Source organism: Pseudophryne corroboree, chromosome 7, assembly GCF_028390025.1.
Source record: "Pseudophryne corroboree isolate aPseCor3 chromosome 7, aPseCor3.hap2, whole genome shotgun sequence".
NCBI classification, from domain to species: Eukaryota; Metazoa; Chordata; class Amphibia; order Anura; family Myobatrachidae; genus Pseudophryne; species Pseudophryne corroboree.
In genome coordinates this window covers 256,949,521-256,957,523 of record NC_086450.1, presented here as the reverse complement: position 1 = coordinate 256,957,523, position 8,003 = coordinate 256,949,521, and the positions used below count along the sequence as shown (strand labels likewise).

General features: G+C 42.9%; 1 pseudogene; it reads right to left on the bottom strand.

The window, feature by feature from the left end:
* Nucleotides 1-734: 734 nt before the first annotated feature.
* Nucleotides 735-858, bottom strand: LOC134946703 (U2 spliceosomal RNA; annotated as a pseudogene).
* Nucleotides 859-8,003: the final 7,145 nt, after the last annotated feature.

Below are 8,003 nucleotides of genomic sequence, written 5' to 3'. Positions count from 1 at the left end.
CTGGGGGCATAGGTACTTGGACCCTCTCCCAAAGGAGAAGGGCCCCGTTACTCCCCTACCCCTCAGAGCCAAAAGGCCTACTGAGGGGAAATAGGGACTGTGGGTCCCCCCTTGCCGAAGCGCAGAGGGACCCTCGTGTGTCCCCAGGGTTGGCCGAAGCGTCCCCCTGAGGACCGAAAACTGCGTCTGGTCCTCACCCCGTGGAGAGGACCTCAGCATCGAAGGAGAGTGGGTGGCCCATAAGGGTCTCACCTAAACCCCAAAACGAAAAAACGTGAACGTGACACACTACAAAAAACAAATATAAGTGCTGTGCTTTTCCAATCAAATAAATAAGCCCCAGCCAAAAGGCCGGGGAGGGGGATAAAAATTGTCCTTGCCCTAGCCAAAAGGCCAGGGCAAAGGATAAGGTGCAACAGAAGTTGGGAGTGCATAGTGCTAGTGCCATTAAAGTGCAAGGCGTCTACACCAGTGCAAGTTAAGGCACCCTTAGGGTTTTCACCCTAAGGGCACATATCACCTCGAGCTTCGAAGCCGCTCCCGGCCCTTCAGCCAGACCAAGCTTCATACCTGCTCTATGCCAGGGTCAACCCCCAGTACGAGAGTGGATACTAGACCAGACTGTTCCTCAGCCACGTAAGGGTGCCATAAGCCCTTACGAGGTAGGAATACTCAGCCAAGTTTTTCTCCACTCTCAACCAGAGGCCTTGCCACACCCCGGCATGGTACTCCACAAGGTGTTTCTCCATTCCACATCTAGGAACCTCTCACGCTCCTAGTGTAAGAACAGATACTCCACCCTGTTTTTCCCTCGAACAGATACTACACTTGATCTTAGCCAAAAGGCCAAGAAGCGACTACACTTGATCTTAACCAAAACGGCTAAAACTTAGCCATAGGCCGAAATGGGGTGAAGGAAAGTGCAGTGCACCAAAACATAAGCTGACACAATCATGGAGAATGCGCCAGCATATATGCTCTTCTATCTATATTTTGCAAACCTACTCTTGTCCCCTCCAGCTGCTCCATGTAGATTTGACGTCTTGCAAGGTGCATAACCCACTGACAAGCAGGCACACTCCTGCGTGAGTTTTGTCTCTCACTAGCTGGATGATACACAATCATTTGCATGTGCTCCACCTCCGACACACCGCCCACCTATACACCTAGTCACCAGAGCCACCCACAAGCCAACTGGCTCCGTGATTTAATTTGCACAGTGCAGTCATCCAGGCAGCATGTATTTCTCAATGGAAGGATCCCTGGTTCCATGGAATCTTCCGCATTGGTATGCTGCAGGAAAAAAGGATTTAAACATTCAGCTAGCTAGCATTCAATTTACCTGCGGCTTGGCTCTAGCACATGGGTCTTCACCCTGTGGCCCTCCAGCTGCTGTGAAACTACACATCCCAGCATGCCCTGCCACAATTTTGCTATTAAGGTATGCTAAAAATGAGGCAGGGCATGCTGGGATGTGTAGTTCCACAGCAGCTGGAGGGTCGCAGGTTGAAGACCCATGTTCTAGCATGCCTGTTTTATGATGCGTGTTCCGTGATGTCACAATCAGCTTGGAATGGGGTGTCTAGCATGCATTTGCTGACAGCCACTTGAGGGAGACACACATCTGGAGATACAGCGTATCGGAGGTCTTCGATGCCTTTCCAACAAATGCACACCACCTGCCGCTGGTCTGGACACAAAACAATGCCCACAATCAAAGGCCCAAAATGCCCAACTACAGGATTAATGTAAGTAGTGAATTTAGGAATGAATTTAGATGTAGGAAATTAAGTTAGATCACAAGTACATTCGAATTCAGATCTAAAGTCCTGGCAGCCCCCAGCATTTAAAAATGCCTTGATTAGAGGTAGGGAATTAAATGTAGATAAGCAGTAGACACAAAATAAGACTCCACAGAGCAGTTTTCAGGTGTCTTTATCAATTGTTGTATTTAAAAAAATCAAGCAATTAGGGAACACAATGTTGCGACAATGTAACCCTATTTGCAAAATAGTACTAAATAAGTTTGTTGATGTAAGACATTTGCAAAGGCGCATCCAAAACACACTGGAAAATGCAACTGAATCTGTTTTTGGAGGATAGAATAGGAAATGTGCATCGGTCCTGCAAGTACTGAAAGCTCATCTCCCATCTTTTCTGAAAAGCCATTTAATATATGGTCCCCAGATAGGGGACATATCAGATATTGGCTTTCAAAAGCAGCAAATATCATACTACTACTATTGCCATCAAAGACGAACATTGATTGTTTTCAGATATTGGATTGAAAAAGCAGTCTTTATTGACATAAAGAAGAAAAAAAACATACATAAACATTACACACATAAGTACCATGTTGCAGCACAGCCAAAACACAATACAAATGCAGACGGTATAGTACAGTTCAAGATCTACAGCACAGGCCAGCCTACACTATAAATCATGAACTGCCCTATACATTTAAACTATACAATATTACAACAGTTAATATGGGTGTGGAGTGTAAGAGGGTGGAGGGAATCACAAGCCCGAAGCTTTATTGAAAGACAGACACATACTGTATAAGGGGAGGGTCAATAAATAGAAAGATATCCTTTACTATAGAATGTAGTCCAATCCGGTCTTTCTGCTCTTCCACAACTGAAAAACAGATAGTGTTCCCAAACCTTCCATCCTGGAATATCTTCGGTTTATCACCAACAAAGAAAATGATCCCTGGCTCCAGCAGACCCTTCAACCACGATACAAGATTGCAGCCAAAAGGCCAAGAAGCGACTACAAAAATTTTTTTTTTATTACTTGAAGCCCGAGGTGCGGTGCTTCATCACCCAGTGTCTGTGACCAAACGTGCTGGGGGCATAGGTTCTTGGACCCTCTCCCAAAGGAGAAGGGCCCCGTTACTCCTCTATCCCTCAGAGCCAAAAGGCCTACTGAGGGAACAAAAGGACTGTGGGTCCCCCTTTGCCGAAGCGCAGGGGAACCCTCGGGTGTCCCCAGGGTTGGCCGAAGCGTCCCCCTGGGGACCGATAACTGCGTCTGGTCCTCCCCCCGTGGAGAGGACCTCAGCAACGAAGAGGAGAGGGCGGCCCATAAGGGTCTCACCTAAACCCCAAACAAAAAACGTGAACGTGACACACTACACACTACGAAAAACAGAAATAAGTGCTAATGCTTGTGCAAGTGCAAAAACATATGTGGGCATAAATAAATAAATAGACCCCAGCCAGAAGGCCGGGGGTGGGTAAAAAATTATCCTTGCCCTAGCCAAAAGGCCAGGGCAAAGGACGTGGTGCACCAGAAGTTGGGGAGGTGAGCAGTGCAAAGTGCCTTACTGTGCACATGGTGAGATCCTTACACCAGTGCGGGTTCAGGCACCCCTGGCTCCCCGTGCCAGGGGCACGTTTCACCTCGAGCTTCTAAGCAGCTTCCAGCCTCTCAGCCAGACCAAGCTTCGTACTGCTCTATGCCAGGGTAAACCCCCAGTACGAGAGTAGGTACTAGACCAGGCTGTTCCTAAACAACGTAAGGGTTCCATCAGCCCATACGAAGATAGGAATACTCAGCCCAGTTTTTCTCCAATCTCAACTAGGGGCCTTGCCAGTCCCCGTCCGAGGCGGATACTAGACCAGGCCATTACCCTAATCAGCGCAAGTAGCCTTCCTTGACGCTGTAGGGAACTGAGCCATGGTTTTTCTCCATCCTCGACCAGAGACCTTCCTTACCCCGGCACGGTACTCCACAGGGTGTTTCTCCATTCCACATCTAGGAACCTCTCACGCTCCTAGTGTAAGAACAGGTACTCCACCCCATGTTTCTCTACCGCAGATACTCCACCGGGCCGCTCCCTATACCACATAGGGTTGAATTATTCCCCCATGCAGTAGGGATGACCGGCCCGGTTTTTCTCCACTGATAAGAACAGATTTTTATTTTTTATTTTTTACTTGAAGCCCGAGGTGCGGTGCTTCATCACCCAGTGTCTGTGACCAAACGTGCTGGGGGCATAGGTACTTGGACCCTCTCCCAAAGGAGAAGGGCCCCGTTACTCCTCTAACCCTCAGAGCCAAAAGGCCCTGAGGGAAAAAAAGGACTGTGGGTCCCCCTTTGCCAAAGCGCAGGGGAACCCTCGGGTGTCCCCAGGGTTAGCCGAAGCGTCCCCCTGGGGACCGATAACTGCGTCTGGTCCTCCCCCCGTGGAGAGGACCTCAGCAACTTAGAGGAGAGGGCGGCCCATAAGGGTCTCACCTTAACCCCAAACGAAAAACGTGAACGTGAACGTACTCGTGACACACTACAAACTACAAAAAACGAATAAAAGTGCTAATGCTTGTGCAAGTGCGGGTGCAAGTGCAAAAACATAAGTGGGCATAATAAATAAGAACAGATTTTTTTTTTTTTTTTTTTTTTAAAAACCATTCAGGTTTAAAAAAACTGACGCATACCCACAAAGAGTAGCAATCACTTTGACTTTCAAAGCACAGTTTTTAAAAATCATCACTCATGGTTTGTATATTTTTTTCCGCCAATCAAATCTTTAACCTTTTCTGGTCTATCCAAAAATAATTCAGCAAATTCACAAACACAAAAAACAATACAATAACATCTTTGCATTTTAAGGACATTTCTTACTTTCAGAAATAACCCCCACAAAAAAAAACAGAAAATAGGAACCCTAAACACCCGAGGGGAACTAAAACACAACCATATCCTTCCATTATTTCACCTTCCATATGCCTTCTGCATCTAAGCCACCACCGCCTTCCTTATCAAACAAATAACAAACATACAGCTTACTAAACACCATTCTTACACAGTCATTAATTTCCCATTCTTCCTTTTTATACACAACCATATTCCTTGCGTTCCATAAAACTTCCATTACGCACGACATCAATAACCACATCATTCTCTGTTGTACCTTCCCACTTACACACATACCAAACATTGCCAATCTCCATGACACCACATTTACACCACCCAATTCCATGCACACAGTTTTCAATTTATCCCAAACCTTCCTCGCAAAACCGCAAGTCCAAAAAACATGTCTCACAGTCTCACTCGCACCACAATTCACTCTTGGACATACATCCACACTCACTAAATCACGCTTTTTTAAAAACTCACGTACTGGTAGTACCCCATGCATTCCCATCCAAACTATATCCCTCTGTCTGTTCGTCATCCCTTTCATACCTATTTTCTTCCATACCTCCAAAGCATCCTTTGAGCGCAAAAATTCAATATTACAAGCTACATCTTTACCACGCAACACTTTCATCACTTTCTTCCTTTCACAAAAATCTTTTATACTAACACCCACCAAATCATTCTTCCTAACAAATTTCTCAACATATTTATACCACACAGGACAAACAGCCGCCATCGGTACTAGTAATGATCTCTTCTTCCAACCTAATCCGCACAGCATCCACCCAGCCAAATAATGCATCATGCACGCAGCCTTACTTTGCCTCCCCAACAATCTAGCCACTGATGCTACATAATTAACTCCTAAAAAAAACTCAAAATTTGGGAAATCAAATCCACCTTTCGCTCTTTCTTTCATAACTTCCTCTCTCCTTAGTCTTTCCATTTTACAACCCCAAAAAAATAAAAAGCATAACCTCACAATCTTCCGAAAACAACCATACGGAGGGGGGAACACACAAGCAACAAATAATAATATTGGAAGAATCACACTTTTGATAATAAGCACTTTCCCAGTCATAGATAAATCCCTTAATTTCCAAAAATTCAATTTTTTAGCAATCTTTCTACCACATATTTCCCAACTCTCCCTCCCTTTTAAGTCATCATCAAATATTATACCCAAAATTTTGATACCACCCTCTACACATTCCACATCCTTTATACTAACCCGAATATTCCCAAAAACTTTAATTTGGCACTTCCCCCAATTAACCCTAAATGCAGATATACTACAGAAAATATTAATTAATAAAACCGTCCTATTCAATGCAGCCTGATTCTTACTTAAAATTACAATATCATCCATATAGCCCAATACTTTTACATGCTTACCACCACTACCAGGGATCAAACAGCCTCTCACAATTTTATCTTTCCTAATCATTTGTAATAATGGCTCAATCACACTAATAAACAGGATAGGGGACATAGGGCATCCTTGTCTGACACCAGATTCAATTGTGACTCTCTCACTTACATTCCCATTTACTAACACTTTACTAGAGACACGATCATACAAACTTTTAACCCTTTTAACAAAAAAAACAGGAAAACCCATTTTCTCTAAGACCCTAAACATAAAACAATGTGACACACGATCAAAAGCCTTTTCAAAATCCACACTCAAAAACACACAACTCTGCTTCCTCTCCACACTATCACCAATTATATCCCTAATTAACATTAAATTCTCACTTATCCGTCTGCCTGGCACACCGCATACCTGATCCTCATTTATACACTGATTTATCACACATCTCATTCGATCAGCCAAAACCTTTGCATATACTTTATAGTCAGCATTAAGTAATGTTATAGGTCTCCAATTACCCAGATTTTTCTTATCACCTTTCTTATATAGTAACACTACAATGCCTTCTCTCATTGACGCACACAAACTCCCCGTCTTCCACATATACTCACATACTTCAAACAGATCCATCCCAACAGTTTCCCAAAAACACTTATAAACCTCAACCGGTATACCATCATTACCAGGAGTTTTATTATTTTTTGCACAATCTACAGCTCTCTTTACCTCTTCAACCGACACACATTCAACCAAACCTTCTCTTTCATCCTCATTTATTTCATTCTCCATAACATTCAACACCTCCAAACCCACTTCTTCATCTATTTCTTTCCTCATATACAAATCTTTATAAAAACTTTCAACCACGCGCAACACATCATGTCCTTTCACTTCTTTCCCATTGTCATCACATACACTTTCCATATCCTTTTTACTATTACTAATTTTTTTAAAGAAAAAACTTGTACATTTTTCATTTTTTTCCATATTCTCCATCTTAGCCTGAAACATGATTTCTTTCCCCTTATTATTCAGAAAATTGTTAATTTCTTTCCTAGTTTTAATTATATCATCACTCACATTATATCCCATTTCCCTTATCTTATACAAAAAAGACATCCTCTTGCACCAACTCTCATACTCCTGCCTTTTCTTCCTTGCACACCTGTATCCACATCTGACAAAAAACACTTTCATTTGTACCTTCATCCAATCCCACCACTCAGTTATTTCTTTAAAATCACACTTTTTCCTTTTCCACCATCCATATTTTTTCCTAAACTCATTCTTCACCCATTCATCCTCAAGCAGTCTCACGTTTAACTTCCACACTCCTCTACCATACACATTCTTACTTTGCCCATTCACCTTACATAACAAACAATCATGATCCGAATATACAACATTTACTTGCTCCATACTTACACATTCAATCTCTTTAGACACAAAAATATAATCCAATCTTGATTTTACTCCACCCCTGTCTGCCCGGTATGTTGGCGGTGGTGGCTTATTCATACATACCTTCGCAACATCTACTAGGGAAAAATCAAACACAATTTGTCTTAGAAGATTACCAGTAACATCCACTTTATCCGAAAACCCACCAACCCTTCCACCACTTTCTATAATGCAATTCATATCACCCATGATTATTACCGGGATCCTTCCAGGTAAGTATAGCCTAATTTTTTCAAACAACGCTTGTCTTTCCCTTTTACACACAGGTGCATACACACAAAACACTTTTATCTTCCATCCCCTATAACTACATATAGCCAAAATACATCTACCCTCTTCCACTATAGTATATTCCTCTAAAACCACACTTTTATTTTTTATTAAAATTCCCACACCATCATTCCTATTACCCTGTGTCCCAGACCAAACACTATCACCACCTACCCATTCACCTTTAACTAAATGTGCACTTATCCCACACTCCTGTAAACATAATATATCAGCATTTCTACTTTGT